Source organism: Vidua macroura, chromosome 3 (assembly GCF_024509145.1).
Source record: "Vidua macroura isolate BioBank_ID:100142 chromosome 3, ASM2450914v1, whole genome shotgun sequence".
Taxonomy (NCBI): domain Eukaryota; kingdom Metazoa; phylum Chordata; class Aves; order Passeriformes; family Viduidae; genus Vidua; species Vidua macroura.
Window position 1 is genome coordinate 86592358 of NC_071573.1, and position 25891 is coordinate 86618248.

The 25891-nt window shown below is 35.8% G+C and overlaps 1 protein-coding gene across 1 annotated transcript in view; it reads right to left on the reverse strand.

The window, feature by feature from the left end:
* Positions 1–25891, reverse strand: part of ADGRB3 (adhesion G protein-coupled receptor B3) — a 452974-nt gene that overhangs the window by 123855 nt on the left and 303228 nt on the right. The window lies entirely within an intron of this gene.

The following is a 25891-nucleotide window of genomic DNA, read 5'->3' on the forward strand; positions in this document are numbered from 1 at the left end:
CTTTCATCATTACAGTCACCAGTAGCATCCTTGAGAATCTAAGCAGAATTTTTTCTAGTTAGCCTCCAACCTTTAATAGCTGTCTTTCACATAAGTAGATATTCAGTTCTTTTTAAGAGGTGCTTTGAAGTGTTATTTATTGGTTCTACTTAATTCTATACAAATGAGATTTTCTTACCTCCTGTGGCTTGATCAGTTCCACAAAAAATTCTCTGCAGGTGTCACACAGGTTTCTCCTCTCAAGGCCCTGATTTTTAATCTGTACCTTGTTTTCTTTAATAATCTGATACTGTCAATGTTGGCCTAAATTTCATTTGTATGCTGATGACAGACAGATTGATGTTATAAAATTAGCCCTTAATATTCCTTCTCATCTGTGTTGCCTGCATGCCAAGCTGATTACAAGGTTTGGACATTTAGAGATTTTGTACAATTTAATGCCTCAGAAATATATGATGCCTAGGGGGAACAGACACCATTTTAAATCCTCATTCTGTTCTAAATGTGTCTCACTATAAAGAATTCTGCAACCGTGAGGACCAAGAATCAGATCTCATAGCACGAAAATAATATGTGTCTTTTCATACATCACAAAGTTGTGGCAAGTGTGTAGCACTAGAGTTCCAAACCAACATTGTACACACCCAATAACAATAATCAGAATAACCACTGGCAATTTTGAATTGAAGAAACTGAAATTAAATTAAAGAATTATTTTGGCACAATTTTCAGAGTATCTTTTAATTTTATGTAATTATAGAGACTTTTGGATCATGTGTTTTAGAACTTATTTGGAGAGTTTCAGTGTTCTTAAAATGATTTTTACACAACAGTTAGATTAATATTAGTAGATGGCATCAAACTCAGATGACATTCCAGCAGACATGCAGTGAATAGTGTCTCCAAAAGATAGTTTCTGGTAGAGCTCTTTGAAGAGGTTGCAGTAAAATCTGAAGCCAGGTTAATGTTTTCTGGTTTTGTGTTTTATCTGAATATGAAAGACAAGGCAGAACTGTTGAGTTTTGTTTACCCAACCAATAGTCAGTTTTAACAAAAAGCAGAGCTTACTTTTTCAATTCATTCAGAGTTAAAAGAATTGAACCAGCCAAAATCTGAAGAATTTTAGTCTAAAATTTGAAAATCAATGTTTCTGTCAATAGGGTCTGGAATTCAAGGCAGACTGAAAGTTTGCATAAAATTTACATAGTCTTCATTTCCAGCTTTCTATCTCTTTACATGTGAAATAAATTTCTAAAAAAGCCTCCAAACATGTCCATAAAAGTAATCTCTTATCTCTAGATGAAAGGAGGCCAGCTGATTATAGGTTCTCATCTCACGTCAGAATAAGAACAGTATGTTCAGATGGTCTGCTACGAATAAATGCAACATGCATTTTTCATGTAACAAGTTTTTGTCATTCTCACATAAAACTTACTAAATATGTAAGGTTCCCCCTGCATATTTCTAGACAAGAAATTTTTAGGTATATTAAGTGATTTCCTTTTTGTCAGCATGACAGCGGAATTATTTTCCTTTCTTTTTCTGAAGTATGGGTATTTAAGACCTAAAATTCCTCAATATTAACCAAAATTGGCCCAAAATTCTCTAGTTATGATGTTATTGATTTTCCTTAAACTTTATAAATTTGTATAGAAAAATGAATTTAACCAATATTCCAAAATGAAAACTTCTATCAACATGTCTTAGGAGCAAATATTTTTATTGTGAGTAGTTGTTTCTCCTGCTGCGCAGCTGATTAATTTAGTTCCTTTTCTTAGCACTTCTCTTTGTAACTAGGAATAGGGAAAAAATGGCTGGAAAACATAAGGGAAAAAAAATCCTAGAGTAGCTATACTGCTTGCATGTAATTTCTCACATCCCATTGCCCATTGCATTGATTTTCTCTGTGTTAAAAGCAGGCTTTCCTGTTCAAACAGAGCTGATAGTGGCAGAGAGCCAACTTGCAGCTGGGCTAGGGACTCCCACAGGCAGGTCAGTGAGTAGGAGAGTTTAAAACAATACATCCCTGCACTACCCTTCTTTTCCTGGTGATAAGAATGGCAACAGGTTCAGGATCTCATAAGAAAGATTCTCTGGGTCAAATCCACAGCTATAATGTGATCCTTAACTGTAAGACTTTGGGTTGAAGCCAGCAGACAAAGGGAGTGATGTGGTTATTGACTGAAGCTGGACTCCCCAGAAAAGAGAAGAGGAACAAAGAAATTGGGAACTAATTAATTTTATCTGCTTACAGATGTCATGCAAAAAGAAAGCCATCTCCACTTCCAGGATAAACTGTGAGCATTTTGGAGGTACCTTTGGTGTGAAGAAATGCCACTGGGCAGAGTACATGCAAAAGTATTGATCCTATGTAGTCAACCTAGACCATAAACTTTCCATGAAAACTGTACAGACATTCATATGCATGGATATTCTTGGAATTTATTCATAACAGGAGCCTGTATAATCTTTGGCATTGCAACAAATATCTTTACACCAATTTTTGTCATCCATAGCCTTAAATCAGCCTCAGGTAGTTCAGACTTACAAGGAATTTAGGCTTGAAAGGGAGGGCAGACAGCTGAGAAAGGGGCTTTACTCCATTCTATAATATTAAAATATTTCACTACATTTGCATCCCTTATTCAGATTAAAAGTCTGAACTTTTGGTGTTTATGTTAACATACTCTTTTAAAGGTAATGGAAAGTATACGTGGATGTAAAAAAGCTTTAACAGAAGAATGAAGAATCTCTCTTTCAACTATTTCTGGCTAAGAGAAGACATAGAAATCCATTTTTAGGCAGGGTCAAATAAAACTCAGTACCAGGATACCTGCATATCTCCTCAATTTTGATTCTAGTTGCTTAGCTGTTAAACCTAATGTCTTTTTAATATTATTTGTAATGTATTGAGCCAGTTTCACTGGTGTGATTTGCTTTGCTTGTTTGTGCCTCTTCAGGTATGCACAGCAGGCATGAACTGAGTTTATTCAACTGATTAAGGTGATTGGCATCAATGGAGCACTGTGAGACAGAATGTACCAGTAAGTGTGGCCCTTCTTTAAAAAATCAATGTCAAGTGTTGAGATCCCTTCTACCTCTTTAGCAGGCTAAGGAGGAATAAATTGTTCTTTATTTTAAATATAAAGAAGGTCATATACTTGTTTACATTTTTCTGTGACAATGATAATATGCTTGTAGTCGAATGAAATTTTGGGCGATTTGACACATTTATGGGGAAAATCGTGTGTGTATATGTCAAACTCAAACAAAGTGTGCATTCAGATTTCACTTTTGTTCCCTCACATTTCTGAGCATTCAGATGGCTTTATATGAAATTATAGAAGTGCTATGCATAAATTTTTGTGTTTGCATGCAATGCTGCTCCACACTCTGCTTTGCAAATGTCCAGAAAATTCTGGGTCAACGGTTTTATACAAAAAAATATGCATAATAGGGCTGAGCATCCAGCAGATTTTATCTGAATAGTGGAGAAACTGTTTTCTCTGAATTTATATTTGTTTTATGTATAAACACTGGTGCACTATGTATTAGTCCTTCTTAACTCAGGATAGGTTGTAGGACAGCAAAAATCAGGCATATACATGACTAAACCTTGCATTGTAAAGCCTTAAAAGAAAAGCTTCAATATACATTCCTGCTGCTGTGCAAGATAAAAGGAAGAAGTGGGGGAAGAGCTGGCTCTCCAAATACTGATCAGCTCCTGCCTCTGGCTTTCCCAGCCTACCACAGGAGATCATCACATGGTTCTGTCAGTGGTAACTACTGATGAGTTTTTCTGGGCCATATATAGAAAAATGTAATAACCTGTAAGTAGTCTGAGGTCTGTACGAATTGTGTGATAGAAAATGAAGAAACTGTCCTTTTTAAAAAGATATTAAAGAATTCAGCTTGTCCCAAAAATACTTTGACATTCACGATAATTAAAGTTTTTAACATGACTGTGAAAAATTCATGAGCATCAGAAACTGAACATATGAGTTTATATTTATGTAGTTGGTTCAGATCAGGATTTTTTTACATTAAGGATTTAAAATGAAACTAAATTGAAATTCTAGTCAAGTATCTGTAATTTAATTCAGAATTATTTCAGCAGTTTTATAAGGTCTTCACTTTGAAAAGTTTAGGATTTGGATCTAAAGTACACAGCAATTTAAAGTTATTGGAGCGCTTCACAAATTAGAATTCTAATTTGGAAAAATGAAGGTCTCCTAAAAATATGAAGCACGCCAGTAATTTTAAATTATTTTCTCATTTGCAAGCCCAGAATTCCTACCATTTACAAGAAAGACATGTATTACAAAAAGTGAACTGCTGCAATAATTTCAAATCAGTGAGTATGGTGTAAAGCCATCCTGAGGCACTGAAGTGCTCCACTTTTTTTTATGGAAGACTTTCAGTCTTTAAAAAAAAAAAACAAGTCTAAGAGTTTCTTCTTGGTAAAACCAAAGACACAGTGAAACTGTTTGAGATAAGCAACATCCATAATACAAAGGAATGAGTAAACATTTCAGGTGGACATAAAAACCACGTGGGTGTCTGTGAATACAGCTGCTACCTTAGATTTCCTTATTTATAGGTGTGCTCATCATCATTTGTATCATATATAGAATCAGTAGATCAGCCTACTTTTTTATCCTCCTCTCTATGTTTTTGTCTCTGTGTTAAACTGTCACTATTTCCCTAGTTTTGGAAACCACACATATTTGACCTCATAATCTCTAACCTCTTCTTATGCAAACCCAATGGCCATCCTCCCTGTTCCCTGACTAGCTTTTACAACATAGATTCCTTGATGATTTTTAAACTTCAATTTCAGTCCTCATTCTGCTTGGATCACTTCTTCTACAGGTTCTTTATGATCTATCATGTGATTCTGATTATAGCTTTCTGAAGTTTTTTTTTTTTCCTTTCACTGTGTGTGATCTCAATATTATTGATCTTTCTTGAGGATCTCAAAAAGAATGTCAATATCTACAGCTTTTTCATCTCTTTTGAGCCTCAGCAGCTAACTGTTCTTTAGGCAGTTTCTTTTTTCTTTTCAGGCAGTTCCTGTTTTCTTTGCCCCATCAATTATGAAAATTTTGAAAGCTCTCCTCTTTTCTGCCATATCTGCATATGAGTAGCTCTGAATATCACATTCATTCCGGTCACACTGACTTTGCGACTTTTTCAACTAAGTTTCTTTTCCCTTTAATGATTGTGAGAGAAATATTTGGAAAAAATAACAGGGACAAAGCAGATAAAATAGGCCAGAGAACAAAATCGACCTGAAGAAACTGATCACTGAGTGGAGTTAGTTTGTGACTAATAAAATAAGTTTCTATTCGAAAAATGAACACTTCACCAAAGTCACTAAAATGAGAGAAAACTAGAGAGTTGTACAACTGTGGATCTGAAAATAATTTTGCAAGTGAGGTCAACATTATTTTTGTATCAGAGGTGATGAAGCTTTGGTACAGAAAGAGAAGTCATTTTCCCAATATTACTGGGAATCTAAAGTGTGTTCCCAGCCAATTGACCTCTTTGCTTGGCAACTCTGCTACCAGTGCAATCTATCCATGTCACCTGCAAAAGTACAAGCTTCAGAGCAAGCAGAGACAGGAATAACACACCGTGAACAAATATTCACTGCATTCAATAGTGAATTCCTGAGATACTCATGAATACCACAAAGAAAGACCAAAACTGGAATGGTAATGCTGGCTTCAATTTTTGTGTTGCTGGAGAAAACACATTCAGAAAAGCACTGGAGTATATTAATTAAGAACCTGATAGGCACAATGAACAGTGAACTTTTAACTTTTGAGAGACTGTATAGTTCACTAACAAAGTTACATTAAAAAAAAAAAAAAACAAGATTAAATTTCCCTTATATATATACATTACATTTTCAAAATGGCAAAAGCTTAAGATTAGGCCAAAGTTTATAACTGTATTGTTTTTCTTCTTTTTCCTAATCTCAGTTTCTAACAGAAACTTTCTAATTCCTGTTTCTACCAACAATGGCTAACTCTGAACTTGTTTTTCTCTCTCTCTGCCATTCATTCGATTAATACTTTTTCTCCAGGCCTGTCCTTTCTACATATCTCATCTCTTAAGTAGATGCTGAAGCCTTCACTTCTACCCCATCAATCTGGAAATGTCTCTTCATGTACTTTGAGTCACCTTCATTTCAAAGCTATGTCTCCTGTCTGTGACCTTTTGTACAATCTATACAAAGAATAAAAGTATATACTTGGAGCATCTCTTGAATATATTACCAAAGAAACTCTTGGTGCTTGAACAAGAAAAACAGTCCTGCTTCCAAAATCTTACAGTATAAGAGAGAAAAAAAAATACTATCAATGTTCAATGTCTTAAAGTAATTAATACAGTTTTAACATTGCTTACAAGATATTAATTTAGGTGTCTAGCCAGCAGAGTCTGTTTTCCACAGAAGTTCACACTTTGTTTGAGTATTTTCTTTTCCTGAATACTTCCCAGTTAATTACAGTATAAGACACTTCTCCCACAGAGACAGGTTCTCAGCCTTGCCTCTAGCACACATTGCAATGTATCTTGTCAGCATTATGTTTGTTGTTTTCCATGCTGTGCTTGGAGCCAGTCCAGCCTATTGTCTTTCTCTGAGTCTGCTTTCAGCTTCACCCACCCTCTCTGTTCCTTTTGTCTTGTCTGTCTGCCACTGTTGTGCTTTTATTTCTACTGACCTAAATACCGATGACTCACCTTTTCCCCCTGAGTTGTTTCCCCTTAGATCCCATACAAAAACACCCTTGCTTTCTTTATAATGCATGCTATTTCTGTGTGCTTAAGATCTTTCTAAGAAGCACAACATGTATTACAAATCCAGTACTAATAGAATAATAATAATAATAATAATAATAATAATAATAATAATAATAATAATAATACAATAGAAGTAGTTAAAGATGTAGGTACAGTCAAAGTTACAGTATAATTTTAATTAATTTTAAAAGTATAGGGAGTTTGACTACAAAGACAAAATATAGGCCCAACATCTCTGAAGTCAGTGATAGTAACACCTGTAAACCAGAATCAGGTCTTTGACCACCAGACTAGCCCTACAATGAATTAGGTACTCAGACCTTCTTCGCAAACTCCATTTCTTTTGGCTTGTGAGTGACCTGAAACTCATACGTCACTGTGCTGGAGATGCTGATTACTACTTTTGTGCTTCTACCCATTTGTCTAGTATTTCCAGATGACCTAAACACAATTCTGAAGGAATAAACTGAGAATAATTAAATTTTCCTCATTTTTAGTGCAGATATACAATATGGATTTTCAAGAATTCTTTTGACTTAAACTTCTGAAGTGCAAACACAAATTCTGCCTATCTCAAAGGTGTTGTAAATTGAACTTACAATTGTATTGTAATACAAGGCAAGAAGAGTTGAACAAGATTGAACAGCAGTCAGCAGCAACTTTTCAATTTCTGTCTGTAAACACCCATTTATACATGTTGATGTAATGAAAACGTGTGCTGAAGTATGAACAGTTCAGTACCCATAAAAATAAGAGTTAATTTTTAAAATACATTCTTTTGTTTATATATTTTTCCCCTTTTTTTCATTACTACTCCAGTTTGCTTTTGTTTAAAGGTGACTGAACTTCATTTTAAATATCAAACCTAGCTAGAGAAGTACACAGGAGATCCTATTGAGCCATGGCCTAATCAAGAGAATTCTATTTACGTAAGCAATTTTTTGTATGTATTTTGTCACCATTTTGCTACTTAAGTGAATACATTTATAATAAATTTAAAAAAATATCATTCAAAAAAATCTCCAAGAATTGCTTGTTGACTGAGGAAAAGTGTTATTCTTCTAGACATTTTGTGTCAGAGAAGTAGGTAATGAATCTCTTTGATCTATCTTTGGAGCACTCCAGATAACTGCAAGCAGGTTGAATCAGATGCCAGACAGATCAATAGCTTAGAGGTGATGGAGTCATTGGACAAGCTCAGCACTAGCAGAAGGAAAGAAATGGTCACAGAGAATGTTTATGGGGAAATAGAAGTGATTTCAAAATAACATAACAAAGGAAAATTAAAACTGCTGTTAAGGATAGATTCTGTAGAATTATAACGTACGGTCTCTTTCCAGTGTAAACCAGGTTCCCACTAAAGATGCACAGTGATTTATATAAAACAGGGTTGTAAGTGAGGAACAGAAACAGGTGATCAAAATAAAAATATAGTAAACTGAGAGCGTTTGGAAAAAAAAAAAGTTCACATGACGTTCACTACCTTTTAATATTAGTCCTTACATCTTTGTATTAACTATATTGAGGCTTCCTGGATCATTTCCAGCTATACTTTCCTAATAGTGAGCTGACCAAAATTATACATAAAAAAGTAAAAGCCTTAGAACACCAAATGCTATGCAAACACTCAATTAACTTGACGTCGACTTTTCTCCTGTGGCCACTACTGTGCTATCTGCACAGTTTTGTGAAACAATTAGAAAGATAGGCTGTGATTAATGGTGCTTGGAGATATGAACCTAGATTAATATGAACTTTTTTTTCTTTCTTTTTATGCTGTAGTGCCTGTACAAATATCCTGAAACTATTTGTAAATGCAGGTTGAATTTGCTGGGCAGATGTGTCTGGAAAAATTATTGCAAAGAAAATTCACAAAAATGGTAGTCAAAGAGTTGTAGTTCTCTTCTTTCCTATCCCCTGGGTTAAAGCACAGCCATAGGGTAGAGAAAGCCTTGGATCCCATTCCTCTGTATTTCTGGAGGAATCTGAATGCCCTGCTTCTCAACAGAGTGTCCTACTCTTCTGAAAGAGGATTTTAGTGCCAAACCTCTTAGTGCCTCAAGTGCCTTAGTGCTGAAGCAAAAGACATCAGCAGTCAATGAAACAGAACAGGCACGTTTCACCAGCACTTTTACCTAGAAGTCAGGAGGTAGGTAATTTCCCATGTTAAAGGAGGGAGGTTTATAATCTATTCTCCTGTGAATCTCTAATTATAGGTATGAAACAGAGCTGTACTGATACTCACACTGAGATCATCTTCTCACTTTCATTAATTCAGTTCAGTTAAGAGTTGTTTATACTTTCAAACACATCTTTTTGCCCTTACCATTTACATAACTAGCTCTCTTCCCTTTCTCCATCCTCAAGACATATTCATGGTCCCAGTTCAATTCCCCATTGTGTAATTGTGATGTAGAGATTTTGGGAAGCAGATTGCTGGGTTAGATCACCCACAAAGTGGGGTTATCTTAAATCCAAAGGTGCTTGTTAATTCCCAGCAGCATGTTTTCCTTCATGGTACACCATTTGCATACTTTTTTGTTGTAGTTGGTTTAAATCAGGGCGAGACTTGTGAGCCTTTTTCCTCCACTAGAAAGATAGTATGAAACAGCATGAAACAATATAACTAAATAATCATGGCTTGATAGCTTGACATTGCAGTTCAACACTACGAGGTAGAACAGCACTGATACACAATAATTTTGTGATGCATCTATGGAACATTAAGATGCATTTATCAGTAAGCTGTAATTTGCTATCATTTCACCATGACTGGCTGCAATTTCATCCACTGAAAAAGTGGCTCCTTCACCTCTGTGAGTCTACAGAATTCAAACTCAGTGCAGCATAATCCAACTTTCTGACAGTGATGTACACTCTACAGAGGACACAAAGGGTTCCTTCATATAAAAGCAAAAGGACTAAGCTATTTCACTTTTTGTCAACAGGGAAATAGCACAGTTTAAAGATATTTAAAGATACAAACTTGTACTGATAAATTCACACAAGCTGTATTTTGGCCTTCTGTGATCTGTTGCTTTGTAACAGGAAGACAGCTTTTTATGAGCATAACCTGTTTTTAATTATAGACACTGCTACTGCACTTTATCCAAATTTTCTTGCATTCAGATGTTTTTCTTCTGTGCTCAGAATATGTTTACTGTAGCTTTCTTACCTTTGAGACCACACTTAATTTACTAGTTAGAACCACACTGTGACCTGAATGAAACATTCAGTCTCTCTGATGTCCCTAAGCAGGGCCACATAAGAATCAGTTAACAGAAATTATGAGTATGAAACAATTTTTCTGCTCCTATGCAGCTAGAAGATCTTTGCCATCTCCTTCTACAAGAGCTACTGATTACTAACTTAGAAACCTACATGGGGTTTGAGGGAGAACACAGCAATACAAGTGTTGTAAGTATTCTGCCTGCTCCTTCTACTTTGAACACCAAGGAAATGCTTTTTGCTGAAATACACTATAAACAGTTCTGCAGGACCAAGTGGTTATATTTGTTAAACCCTCATTTTTTGCAATAATCTAGTTATCAAAAAATATTTACGTAAATGTTGTATCCATTCCTAAATTGATACTTTCACAAATTTTTACTAGGAGATGTATTTTTAAGATTGACAGATTGACAGAATTCAGCAGGATTTGTATTGATTTTAGGTTATCATTCAATAATTTTGGGACAATTTAAACCAGCATCAACTAAGTTTAACATGATTTACAAGGGACTTCACCATATTTTCCAGCCAAAAAAAAAAAAAAAAAAAAAAAAAAAAAAAAATTACAGTTGAGGCAACTCCAGTGATGTGTGCATTTAGTAACTGTGCTGACAAATTTAACAGCAGAATGCCTTACTTGCTCACATCACTGTGTCCGAGATTTACTTTCCCCCTATAATAATTACACTCATAAACAGAGGAGCTAGTATGCACAGGACTGGATAGCAGGAGTCCATTTGCTGTTACATGTTTTGAGGAGATAAAATTAAGGGCAATCTCTTCTCAAGGTCGTTGGATATCTTTAAAAAACAGAGTGGTTCCCATTCATCCCTGAGCATAAGGCCAACAACTTTGCCTGGATGTGACATGGAAATAAGTGTACTTCAGTCCTGCAGTGGTTTGGAGCCAAATGCAGCATCTACACTCGAAAAGCTGAAGTTGCTCTTCAGCATTTTAAAAATGCAAATGGTTGCTACTCAGGGCAAACCACATGAGATTCACTCCACCTGCTTTGCACAGATCTGACTGTACAATGCAGCTGGGCTTACAGATGTTCTCCATTGCTGAGACAATGCAGCACAGCCAGAGCATACCAGTGAACTGAACTCCGAAGCTACAATTAGCATAAATAGTTCATTTGGGTTAAGAAAGTATTTTTTAAGCTTGATAGTTACTTTCTTGTTGGAAGAATGGACAAGAATGGGGCACAACTCTTGCCTCACTATTTTTTTTAAGTCTGGAAGAAGTATGGAGGACCCCTAGCAACAAAACCTGCTTCACTACCACCACGAATGTAACAGGCATTTGCTACAGTGGTTGTACAGACAGGGCAAAGTGGTTATAATATTGCAGACTAACTTCCCTCCCTCCAAATTAAAACTACCATTGCTCTCAACAATTAAATTATCAAAGTGTCAGCTTTTTAAAAATGCTTTCATCTCATTAGGATCAAGTAAGAGTCACTATTACCATAGTGGGAACCCCCCATTAGAGTCTGTTTATTTGCTTGTTATTAAGACAAAGTAATTTTGAAGTGAAAGAAAAAAGATCAAATGTTGTAGACAGGAATTACTCTGAAATGAATATTTTACAGCACTTGTAAGAACACGACTCTACACAGTAGAGCAGAAAAGGTCTAATTTAGCTCAACATCCTTTCTGATGTGGAAGACAGCACAGAAACAAGGCAAGCCTATGGTGATATATCTCTGGATATCATTTGAGATGTCAGGGACTTGGGGACTTCCTGACCTGAAGGTTCCTTTTGAATCCACTGAACTTAATAGCATTTCTAGATCTGACATCACTGAACATGCCTAGGAGGTTTTGGAATTAATTTTGATTTTTGGCTTCTAGAACATCCAGCACATTCAGCTCCACAATTTAATTACATACTAAGTGAAAAAGTGTTTTGTTTATTTTAAACCTCTTATCTGATAATTTCATTAAGTGCCTACTCATCTTCCATTATTATGTCTTCTGCCTTTGCAGTATTTCTAGTTATTCACAGTGCTCCACAGCCACTGCCACCATCTCATTCAGTTAATTGACAATATAACCTTAATGCCATATTCTTACTATTCAGGCATTAAAGCTCATTTCATAGAGACCCTATGCTACATTGTAAATCAAACTTAACCCACCCTATTTTATAATTTAAGGTAATAGGAAACCCCACTATTACATTACCATTGTCATTCACTCATAACATTTCTTACATATTTATTATAAAGAAAGTTGCAATTCAATTCTTGCATCTTACTGCTTAGGCTCCCAACATATTAAAAAATTACTGATACCACTAGTGTTTTGCTACCTTTTTAATTTAATATTTTTTTGCTGGGATTTTTTTTTTTTTTTGGTAGTTCTTCACTGCTGTTCTTTTTTTTTTTTTGTGTGTGTGTGTCCTACAAATCACAGTTAGTACAGTGAACCTGATGTCTAAATGCTTTGGATACTCCAGCACGTTTTCATTTAGTACAGAAATCAGTCATCAGTAAAAACTCAAACCTGTCTGTGTGCATTACACCAACTGCTATTTACCTAAAAAATGTTCCAGTCTTCTTATCAGTGAAAACAACAAATCCATTCTCAAGGTGTTTGTGTGTTCTCCAACTATTTCAAAGTATTTTCAGAACAGTGGTCAGAAGCAAATGGGATATATATAATATTGTCTTCAAACAGTTTCTGGGAGAAAGGCATTAAATTTATGTTCAGTGGCACACAAAATGTATTTTTTTTTTTTGGGAAGACTATCTCTTGAAACAGAGAGACCAATTCTTTAGTGATTTTCTTACACTGATATGGATTTAAAGTAAACAAATTACTTTTTATCCCCTCTTTGTATGTAAGATTTTACGTTTTTATAAGAAATAACTCTATTTCTTTTAATCATATTGAGATGCTCAGAAAGTCCAGTGCTCTGTTTGGAGGCTTCATTATTACACTCCATTATTTGATAGGTGGAAGCATTAAGCATATAGAACAAGCAAGAAAAATAATTTTCCAAAATTTTACAATGTCCTCCTAGGAGAACACTCCTAAGAATGTTGTAAGGAAGAGGCAATATATGCATTCAATTTATGCTGGGTTTATTAATTCAAGGACTGATTCAGATCCAGTGGATTCTGACTGAGTACAACCACAAAGGCTCTAAGTAGACTTCCCATGCAACTCAACCATTTATAGGCAGAAAGAGGGCTGCTAGACACAGTGTGACTGACTTTGAGGAAGAAAGTGCATATTAGGAAGAAATTAATATTCTTAGGGCTTCTTCTACTGCAAGAAGATATTCAGATAATTGTTTTCTTTTCTCCTTGTATTTTTGGTTTCAATTGCTCAATTTCAATAATTTTCCCCAATGGGCTTCCTTCAATCATATAAAAGTATCAAGGAAAATGTTTACTTTTGAAAAGATCATTGAGCTTTTTTAGCTGAAAATTAAAAGTAGAGTATTTTTTCTTTATTTACAATTTACAGGGAACCATATCTGCTTATTATCATAAAGCCACAGTCTTGTGAAAAGATGGCAATAGTCTCTTGTACATTAGATTCCTAGCTATTGCCACTTGCAACTATACTACAATAATTACAAGAGAACCAAGAAAGATCAACATGAACCCTAATATTAAATCAAAAACCCCACATAAATATGTTCCTGAATTATCTCTTTTGACCAATGTGTATCTAGCAGTTAAAATAAGGCTAATCAAAGCAAATTATAGAGACATATGATGGACAAGAATGAGACAGTATATGTGGCCATTTAGCTTCCTCTTTCATTTTTGCAATTCACAATTGTATTTTAAGAATCCAAATGTCCAATAGATAGTGCATGTGATTCAAAAAAAGCAGTGAAGAGTCAAGTCCTGTGAAGCACCAGATCATAAATGATACTTAGAAGTGTCAGATGAGAAAACATGGTTGTTTTCAGAGTTCATGAAAGTTGTTTTCCTTTTAGATAGTACCGTTAAACTGACTGAATAAGATGGATAGAAACATCTCTACACCCACAGACCAGTAATGTCTCAATTTTTCTTTTGCCTTTAGTGTTTTTTCCTTAATAAAGTGACAGCTTACTGTTCTTTATGATGTGGATTTTATAATGCAGTTTTATAAAGCATCAGGTTTTTTATATTTATGAAGCAGATACATTTATGGAACTTAGTGACAGCATAATATCAGTTACCACATCTTATGCAAAGTGAGGAAAGCTCTCCAGGAAGTGCTGTCATTTAGTGTGTCAGGCAGAGCAAACAAGCAGTATCTACCTGGTGACCCTGGCTGCAGTGTGTTAGACTGAAGTATGAAAGGCAAAGTTTTGTGGTGATGCTATTTTTCAGTAAATATGCCATTATTATTTAAGGCCACAAGGTTTGTGTTAACTTGACAGTGTGAGGACTCAGGCCATGTCTCCCTATACTGACTTGTTTCAGTTGTGAAAGCAGTTTTGTAGCAGCCTAAATGTGCTTTCACTTAGTTTACAGTAAATGCAAGTAGCTATTTTGTGTGTGAACTGAACATTCTGAATGCAGAATAAAATGCATTTTGGGAAAGTGGAGACACAGGATAGTACCAGAGTTCCCAAGAAACACAAACTGCAGTTAATACAACCATAAAACACAAACACAACAAATCACAGTCAATTAGTGGTCACTACATGCTTGTGGCTTTGTAATCAAGCAAAGCCAGCAGTGGAGGTAACAGAGGTAACTGCTTGACTGGGAACCAAAGAAAAGAAAAGGCATGGGAGCAGACTGTGTTAAAACACATATAAAAATAAAACCAAGCATACTCAACACTAAGGAAGCAGCAGCTTCCTCCCTGAACATTGCACTTCTCCTGTTGATGCCCCAGAATGCTGATATCTCACTGTAACCCTTCCCCCTGCTCTGCTTGAGGAATACAGACAGCATCAGCTTAGGACACAGGAATATTGTACAGGGAGTCCAATACCAGAGAAAAGGTGCAGATAGTATGAATTTCTGTATAACAATTTTATCTGTATTACTCATGACATTTTTCTGCATTAATTTGGTTTGTGATTGTTGGTAGCTTGTAGCTGAACTAATGACAGATTTTTGTCTTTTGATAAGCCTGATAAAATTGCAATTAGATTAACCCCTTAGCTTTACATATATTTGTTCCCTTTTGCCTACAACAAGATTTTGAGTGTTAAAATAGATATCAAAATGGGAATGGAAGATGTTTCAAAAGTTTCTCCTGGTATTATCCACAGAGTACATTTCAGATTATTAGTAGTACTTGCAGGGGAGAGAGATGATTCTAAGTAGCTGGCTGAATGTAATGCATACTTCTGAGTCAGTCACACAGTATAATTCTGTAGAAAATGCAGATGAGAGTAGGCTCATCATTTGGTTGGATGGAAATTGATTAATTTTTATTTTTTTGCAGCTATGTTTCTTTCTGAGAATGGGGCAGAACAGCTGGCAGAAATGTAACTGCTTGCTTTGTCTTAGCCATCAAAGTGGCAAGAGAGTCTCTGAAGAGAAGGAGGATCACTTATTGTCCAGCAGCATTTGGGCATACACAGCTATATCTTCTAAAGGTGCGACAGAAGGTGTGAAAGCTCAGACAACAGGCTGCCTGGAACAAGATTTAAGGAATCTTGAAAAGACAAGAGCACACACACAGACTCTGAGGTGACATTTTAGAAAGAAGTTTTCTAGGGACCCAGCAGGAACTGCAGTTTGTTGTAATGCAGAATTTGCCTTTTTAAAAATTTATTTATTTATTGTTTATTGCATTACTTAATATCACATGCTATTCCTCTTTTACTTTACTCCCTTTGCTGATGGGAGATATTTAAATTTATTTAAGAACAATATTCATACTTGATTCATAGTGGCATCTGCCTGTTTGAGATCCCATGTTTTCTAAGAACAATAAAACAGTCCCTACAATAATAAAACGTCCCAGGCAATATCCATTCAAGGGATGCTTTCATCACTAGAAAATATACAAAATGTGGTAAGTTTGTCCTAAATATGTTCTATCATCTTTTAGTTTGAAGACTTTTCAGTGAGCCAACTGAACTCTGATCTGTTTTAGTCACTGCTCGCACATTATTTGTCTTAGCTTCCTTATTTACCCTTTCCTGTGCATGCATCTTATTTAACAACAGGTCTTCCAGCCTAGTTGCCCCACCTGAATTGAAGCTTGTTTTCATGCACATTTGGAGAAACTATTGTTACTGTCCCATAAAATCACAGTTATAGGTACCAATGGTAATACATCATGGAATTTTCTGAATTTACCTTCTTTCTTATAAATACCAATATCTTCCAACATATCAGTGTTCCAGAATCTTACCTCAAGGGGAACAGGCTTTCATATTTCTAAGATAAATAGAATTTTTCAGTTTTACTTCATTTGTAATGTCTCAAGTTCATATTAATCTTTTTTCTTTAATTATCTGCACACTCCTTCAAATTTAATATTATCTTCAGATTTCATTAGTGTTCTCTTTTCTTTTTTTTCAGACTACTAATGTAGACATTAAACAAATATAACTGTTGCCAACTCCCGCTAACAAATGCCAACTTTTAGATTCCTTTTCCTAATATGCTGCTGTTCAATATTTCTGGTTTATGTACTCATTTAGGCAGTTTACAGCCCGCATGGTTATGATCTTATTGAAGGCAGTACTGAATCAAATTTTAAAACTGGAAATTCTGAAGATGCCATATCAAATGCCTCACTAGAATCCAGATGTATATGATCTACTTCATTACCATTGCTCATTAATTTTGTAATTGCATCAAAATAAGAAATGATGTTTGACTGATGAATTCTAATTTCTCACTGCCTACTGTTTATGGCTCTCTTGTCCCAGCTATTAATGATGGAATATTTATTTCATTGCTTTACAAGGCACTCAGATAATATTTATGGCATCATAGCTGTCAGTATCAATCTTTTCTTTTCAGAAAATACTGAAAGTACATTTATTTTTCTCAATCTATTCCATACATTTTCCTTCATCTATAAGTTTTTAGAAATGAACATTTGTAGGCTTAGTGAAGTTAGTAATTCTTTTGGTCTAAAGGAAAGCATGTCCTTGCTTGTGCTTGGAGTATACCATCAACATCTTCATGAACAGAACTTTTAGAGGGCCTTCTTCCACAGATATGTGGGATGCAAGGTCAGCTGTGATATACTGAACATTAATCCATGGATACTGGATCCTGTTTACAAATATATCAACACTCTCTTGAGAATAAATATGCCAAATTTCACCCTTAATTGCCACATAATCTCTAAAATTTGACAGCTCTTCCAGAACATGAGGGTAACCAAGAACTGGACCAGGTTGCTGAGAAGGGCTGTAAAGTTTCCAGCCTTGTGACTATTCAGAACTTGACTGGACCTGAGCAACCTGCTTTAAGTGGACCCATTGGAGCAGGGATTGAACTAGATGACCTACTGAGGTTTCTTTCAACTAACATGATTCTGTGCTTTTATGAATTTAATTTCGTGAAGGATTACTTGTCAGTCTTAAATGTTAATGAAATTCCTGTAGTCAGTCATTCTCATACCAGTGTTACTTGTGCACACCATGCTATTCCTTTTCTGGTATTTAATCTCCATTATAAATAAAAATATCATATATAGAGATTTCAGCATTAGCATAATTACTAGCATAATAAATCACAGCATATATTTTCTGTGGTAACAGATTTTTATAAAGGTGCTTTTTGTTTTTTTAAGGTATTATTAATTTTGTCATTTTTCTAATGCCTTTTTCCCCTCAATATTTTTCTTTTAAAAACACTCTGCTAATCACTTTCAGTCACTGATATCTGACTCACTATCTAGGCTAAAAAGAATACCATATAAATGTAAGTATACATCATTCAAATATAAATTGAAACTTGATGATATTTTATATTCTCATCTAGTTTTGTGCACCATTATCCACTTAGCCATCAATTTGTGCATAAATAAGATGTAAATATTCCAATTGTTTCTAAAGTATATATTTAACTATATTACACATTTCGGGAGCATGACTTTGAATCAATAGCTGGCTCAAATACTTTTCTAGGGTGTGAGAACACCCAAATTTGTGGCATATTGGATCAGTTCTCAAATGAATATCTAATATTAGGTATGATTTGATCCACAAATCAAAATTATGAGCTAGAAGAAAATCCTTTTGATACTGAACTCTGCCCTGCCAAAGAGAAAGGCAGCTGATCTTGTTTCCCAAGTTGACTGTAACTGCAGATGTGTAATGCAACCAAACTCTCTTATTCAACAGAAACAGAGTAAGACTTTACACTGCAGCTTTTGTAGTTAAATTTCACAATCTTATTAAGTTCTACTGTGTTATGCTGCTGTTCCTAACTAGATCGTACCACCAGACAGTGCAAAATTGTTCTAAATCTTTTCACTGGAACTGACATTGAACCAGCTCTCTACTTAATATCTTGACCCCTTCCTTAATAACTATTATTTCTGCCTATTAACAGCTCTCAAAATCCAGACTACTTTGCAATAAGAAAACTTCTCAAATAGGAGAAATTGGTTATCTCTGCCCTTTTTAATTTGTAATCAGAAGATATATGCATGCTATGCTGTCAACCCAGGCCTCTCACAGCTGATTCACTATAATCTGCAGGCTAACATCTCCTTACACTTAACTGAAAACATATTGTGTAAATATAGCTCTCCATTCCTTTTCTTCGTGGAAGAATAGAACTAAACAGTTGAAAACTGTTGGGCTTGAGATTTGTGTATTGCAAGCATGTCCAATTGATTTGAGACACTTGCACAAATTTAAATCAGAGAAGAATGCAGCACTGTTAGCTCCATACCATGTACTCTGAAAGAAAGTCAGGCTTGCTGAAGCATACATCAATTTATCTTTGAAGTTTGATACCCTATTACTTGTTTCAACAACAGCTACTTCCATCTTTCTATATTTACTGCACTTCCAAATATGTCTGTAGTTGTTTCTTTCATTTTGTAACACATTTATGAGATGTTCAAAGTTTGAAATTAACTTTGCAATGTATGTTAGAAAAATATTTATTGCTAATCCTTTACTACTGACTTCCAATTTGTACCTACAGGCATCTTTGTGACATGCTTTTGTGCAACTTGTAAGCACAAACCATTGAATAAATATATATAATTGCTATAATTAACATAAAATTGCTCAAAATACTTTTCTAACCAGCCAGGTAGTTATATAGCTGAGGTAGAGATTTGCAGACTGTTTAAAACTCAGCCACATGACTACGGATAAAAGAATGCTTTAAAACAGCCCCAACTTTACTTATGTATAGAATCTCTTTGTTTAACATTCAGACATGTACTTACCATCAAACCTGTTTTGATTGGATATACAAATTAAAAGCTAGTCCTAAGAACCACCAAAAATGTTTGCTAGAATATTGAAAGAATAAAATGTGCTTTGGTTACATACATTAGTGGCCAAATGTTATTTGAAATAAAATTACAAGTCCGTTACACTTACATCAGGACTCACTTGATTTAGGGGAATATCATTGGAATTACAGTTATAAAAGGAAAAGCATTAAAGGTATTGTAGTGACACAGAATCCCTCTAGCATGCCTTAAGGACTATGACAGCAGAACTATAGCTGAATATTTCCCCCAGTGCAATAATTAATTAACTGAATTCTACTGAGTCCTGTCTATTTTTGGAATTTTCATATGCCTTTTATTTAACAAGAACATCAGCACTTATGATACTATAATATGCAGAATTTTTAAGATCATTAGAAATTCATTTTAAAATTAAAATAACCACTTTCTTGTAAGAATATTTATCAGACCCTGTATTAGGCACAAGAAGTCACTGAACTTGCAGACTGAGCAAAGTTGACATGCTAGAAACCAACCTGAAACTCTACATTATTCTACAGATTTGTTTTACTTCTTTTTCACTGCTGTGCATTTTACTATAGATGTAACTAACAGAAGTGCTTCTTAATATATATATATTTTCAGTACCTGTATGTGGAAAAAAAAATACACTCCTTCCAAAGCATAAGGAAACTTAAAAGAATGAAGCAGAATTATGCCCAAAGATAAAAAAAAACAAAAAAAACAAAACAAAAAAAACCCCAAAAAAACCAAAAAACCAACAAAACAAAACAAAAAAAAACAAACAAAAAAAACCCTAATTTTTTTTTCCAGGTATACTTTCTATTACTCAACAATTCACTTTCTTAATTTACAATTAAACCTAATTTCATTAAATCTGGGCAAAAGTACCAGTGCTAAGAGGTTTTTTTGGACTTCTGGAAAATATATATTGTGAGGTACATTTCAATGGCAATGTTTCACACTAAAGGGTAATATTTCAAATAAATTTATGTATGTAAGTACAAAATAAATTAGGAAAGCAAATTACTAAATCAATGTGCAAGTAACAAAGTTCAGCTTAAAAGCAACTGATTATTTTTAAATGAGACAAAAACTGAGTTCAGAACTATGAAGTGACATTGTAGCATATAACAATTAAAAAAACATTCCCAACACTTAATCTCTGCTCTGCAGCTTTCAAAATACCTGAAGTGTCCAAGAAGCGCATTCTTACAGTGACTTAAGCTATATTTAGTACTCTCTGCAAGAAAAAATAGCTATCTTAAGGCCCCAGAAGTTAAAAAAGAAGTTTTGAGACAGATTCTGGACATCCAATTTCTGAGAAAAATCCAGGTTGAGTCTCAGTGGTGAAGGCTGCACACATCTCAGCTGGTTAAAGTACACAAGTTCTTGAATCAGCACCTGTGCTTGGTTGTGGAGGTGTCTCTGCATAATGTGGTGCCTGAGCACCTTGACGATCCAGACTGGGAATCTACTGCTTGCTCCACAGATAGTTTCTGGGATTCATGTGGTTTTCACAATGAGGAGCAGAGTTAGCCACATGGTGTACAAGTGGTGTGTGCAGGGCCATATCTGGCCTTGTGTGTGGGACATAGGTTTGAGGAAACGTGCTTGAGCAACACTCCTGGAAACAGCTGTGAACCTAGAAGGGGTACTGCCTGCTGAAACATACCGTGCCCCAAAAATGGTTTAGAAAATCCTGAGCAGAAGTTTGCTTAAGTAAACCTTACTATTTGGCAGTTTCCTTGGCTACAGAACAAAAACTAAGCAGGGCCATATCATTGGAATAGCTTGTGATCCTCAGAACCTTTAGTTTCAACAGAGGTCATGCTGTTAAAAAACCTTGTAAATAGATGCCTGCTCCCTCCCTCTCTCACACTAATTTCTTTCTGAGCTCTGTGAATTTGAATTTCAATTTTAGCTGAAACTAACTGCAGCATATACGAAAGGTATCACATTCCTGGTATACGCCTCTATTAGGAAATCAAACCCAATTAGATGGCTTGACAACAAAGAAATAAATAGGTTATTTAAAATGTATGTATGTTGATTACTAGGATTGTAATTTGTTTTGTATTCTTTATTTTAAGGTTATCTCAATTTCTCTTAAAGATGTGTACCAATGATATTAAGAAGTGATTAAATACAGAATGAGAAGTTAAAAAAAGATCTTCATTTGGCACGTAGTTGTACACAATAAAAATTTCTGTAAGCATCCAAGAGGAATTCAGAAATAATTCCAGAAGAAGGGTGAGGGACAGGGAAGATCAGGGAAGGGGTGAGGGAAGGCAATCCAGGATGGCACAGGGTAGAGGCAAAAACCTTAAGCTTTGACCTTTTAAGTCATTTGACCATTTTAAGTTTAGGTGAGAGGGTGGTGTGGAAAGAAAAAAAGCACTGACTTTAGTCAGGCAAAACTCATTCAAATTAATAAACTGGAGGTTTGGAAAAGGAGAATTTAGTTTCTCTTACCACCTTCTTCCTGCAAGGCTCCCACTCCCCATTTCTAATTTCTGAGATGACAGTCCTTTTAGTCTTCATACCCTGTTGACTCATTTCTTCTTAAATGTTTCGGGAAGGGCTGCTCTTTTTTTCTCCCCTTCTATTTACTCTTGCTCAACAGTCTGTCTTCTCTTTTCTATTCTCAATTTCTCTTTCTTGCCACCCTTTGGATACCCCTTTTCCTCTTTTCTCCTCTTCTGGATTGTGCTAAGCATACAATCTTTCAGTGTTTGCTAGTGTATTTAGTGATCTCATCTGTTCCTTGTTTGTTGTAATCTGCTTCACTTATGCCAGTGAACACAGTAGAAAACCACACCTCTTGGTGGGTAATGTTTACCCAAATGATTCAGGAAGGGGGAATGCCTAAGTTCTTGCAACAAAAGATGTGTAAAAGAGAATGGGAGTGGAAAAAGAGGAAAGAAACCTGCGCAGAGCTGCAGTTACTGGAAGTCTTTCTACTGATGTTGTTTGATGATAAATGTCTGAATCAGAGAGCCTTCACAGTAACAGGTGTGTAAAGCCACCTACGCAAAGTAACTCAGATTTTTTATGTCCTTCACAAATGCTCTCAAGCTGCACTGTGGTTTGAACAACACTTACATTTACCTTTTGAAAAATGGTGTGAAGAAGAAGTATTGCTGCCACATTTACATTTTTATAGTATGGCTTGCTCTGAAACTGTTAGAGGAGATTGCCTGGCTTAAAGCCTGGCTCAATGATTCCTGGAGGATATTTTTTTTCTGCAGTATCCAACTACCATATGGAGTGCCAAGAAGCATAAAAGAGATTTCAGAAGCAATTCCATGATTACAGTTACTATACATTAAAGGCACAGAAGAACTGTTGTAAATTATCTATATGGTTCTTGCATAATAAATTACTTTACTCACATCACAGGTGACAGGCTTCCATTACAGATCATTTTGTTTAAATGCATGGCAATCTTTTTAAACAAATTACTTCTAACTTCAGAACTCCTGTGATTCTGACAGTATCTCATTCCAGACCTGCCATTAAATGACCTTGAGCAAATCATTCTTCATCACATTGTCCTGGTTGTCTCACCTCCTATGGTCTCCTGTCTTAGGTATTCAGATAGTGACAATCTCTAGAGTAGAGAGATAATTTTATCACTTTTTATATTCTTAATGCAATGGAGCCTACACTAGTCTGTAGAAAATTCTGCAATAAATACTTGATAATGACAATTAATCATACTAATAGGATGACTTTTGGAACACGAGTGGCAAGAAAGAGTGAGAGTCAATTATTTCAAAGATTTGGACCTGAGGATGAGTTGCAATGAGCAATGGTTGAGGACCACACAAGCAGCAGCACCTGTGAAGGCTCTGATTGAAATGACTCAGCACAGGGAGGACAGAGGGAGGATAAGAATCCTGTTTTCCATAGCAACCTTCAACTCTCTTAGATATGAAGCCATTCTTTTCTCTGCTGAAATTGTGTGATATTTTCTATGATCACTTTTTTTCCCATTGAAAGTATTTCTGGCCACAACCATTACCCAGCTCCTGGGTAGCACTTACTGCTCCCCTTGGCAATCAGCAGACTATGTTCTATATCCTCCTCAGAGCCTCTTGAGTTTTTTGTTTTCTATTTATAGTCTTTTGAACCCTTTCATTAATTGGACTTCTAGCTCTGTAAGTTCATGAAGCCTATAAGGATTTCAGACTTTTTTCTAGGATAGCCCCAGTAAAAATGGACTCTCCAATTCCTGGAAGAAGTGGTGTTCTAAACTTCTTGATTAATTTGCAGAGGATGTGTACGTACTGAGAGAAACAGGTGTCTTACAGCACACACGAAGTGCAAGATTATATAATTTAAAATTGCACCAAAGCACAAAAGGACTGAATTAAGATTACACAGCTTCAATACTTTCATTTTCCAACTATTTAGAACTTAAGTGGTCACATGAATACTAGTTCTTTTGCCATAGGATTTTTTGGTTTTAAGGATGTTCTTAGGTTTAAAAGATAAACAAGCAAGACTTCTCAACCTCTCTGTTTAAAATCCCCTTATATTTTACTGACAATCCTCTGAAGTTTAGGAATTTTGGGGGTTTTTTTTCTCCCCAAGTTCTGAGTGGACTCAATACCAGTAATCAGAGCCTTTTCACTTTACAGTGTATTTTCAGTGCCCTTGTTTTTCATTTCTTCTTGTCCCCACTTCTCTTGCAGTCTCCCTTCCTTAAACACCTTTTACTCCCTCCCCCTCTACTGTTTCAAATCTGCCCACTTTGTTTCTCTTGCCAGTATCTCTCTCTCTCCTACTCATCATGGCAATATTCCTTCTTTACACACCCCCAAGTCTTCCTCTTCACTCTCAGGCTTTGAAACTAGGCTGTTTTTCCCCTGTGCATCAAGACATAGGAGTTTTCCTCTGTTGATTTTCTACAGCCAAGTCCCACACCAATATTTTGATGCTTTCAGAAATCATTTTAAGAACACCAGTAATGCTTAGGACAGAGTTGATCTTAATAAGTTTAGCAATCAAACACTGATAAAACTCAACATAATGTGTTCTGTTATTTTTCCCAAATTCTTATCTTGGCTTCATACAGTATAACGTTTTCACTGAGGTGCCTACAAGCATGTGTTTGACACTACATATCCTGTGCCATAGCATGAGACATAATCTTTTCAATGAGCTAAGTTTAGCTACAAGGAAAAAAAAAATGTAAATTCTACACAAAGAAATGACTGATAATTTAGCTTAAATTTTACCCCTTTTACATTTTAGGCAGAGAGCAATAACTGACATACACATAATAACCATTCCAGTCATACTTAGACAAAGTTGTAAACAAATGAAAACTTGGTATTATATTAGAAACTAGAAGCTAATTTAAAAATCAATCAATTTTAAAATTATGGGACTACCTGTGCCTCATAATGCTTAGATATGCTCTAAGCGCTAATTCCTTCCCACATTGTGTTACTTTTTGTACTTATCTGTGCAACTTTTCCCTCCTGCCCCTGCACAAGCACCTGAGAACTTCTAGAGAGTTGGAGGCTGAATTGGAGGTCAGCAGACCTTTCTCCTGAGTCCTTGCCAGCTATTGCATTTTGTGGAGATATGAATTCCCATCTCTGAAGGACTGACTTCTCTCCTTGCTGGAAAGAAACCATATCTGATGTGGTAAGAACCAGGGCCCCAAGGGCACTGCCAGGACATCATGTCCCTGCCCTGCTACAGTCCTGGGGTTCCCCCCACCTGCCCACATCATCTCCCCTGGGCCATCAGCCCCTGCTGCAGTGACACAGCAGGGCTGGTGACCAGCCCCTCCGAGCCCTGCCCTGCCTGGCCATGATGACCTGGGCTCTCTCCCGGGCTCACATCCTTGTCCCCATGGAGGTACTGATGTCCACAGCTGGGGCTGCCTGCTCCTGGCTTGGGCACTGAGATGGACCCTGGCTGCCAGACCCTACCCTCTGGGGACACTGCTGCTCCTGGACCACAGCCCCAGGGAGCTGCTGGCTCCTGCTGCACCCTGACACCATGAGCAGAACCCTGCCTGTCCTTTCACCTTGCTGATGAAAGTCTGAAACATGAGGCAGCAGCGAGGGCAAACTTTGCAGATGTTAATGCTGTTGGAAACAAATCAGTTTCTCAGAAAGGTAAGCAAAGCAATAGAAACAGACAAAATCTGCCTCATGCATTTCATATGCTGAAGAATGGTTTAGGTGATGCAGAAATAATGAGTTTACTGGGCTTCAGTGATGAAAGGGAAATATTAGAAACTCATAAGTGCAAGAAGTCATTGGAAAATTTCTTACAGATAATTATTATGATGTCCTTGGACATGATGCTTATTTTTCTGTTCCTGACAAAAATAGAAAATAATAAATAATAAGGAGAAGGTCAATGTGATGCATCATTTATGTTGGTTTTAATATCTGGATTCAAGAAAAAAAAAAAAAAGTAGTTTTAAATCAGCCTGAATTTTATAC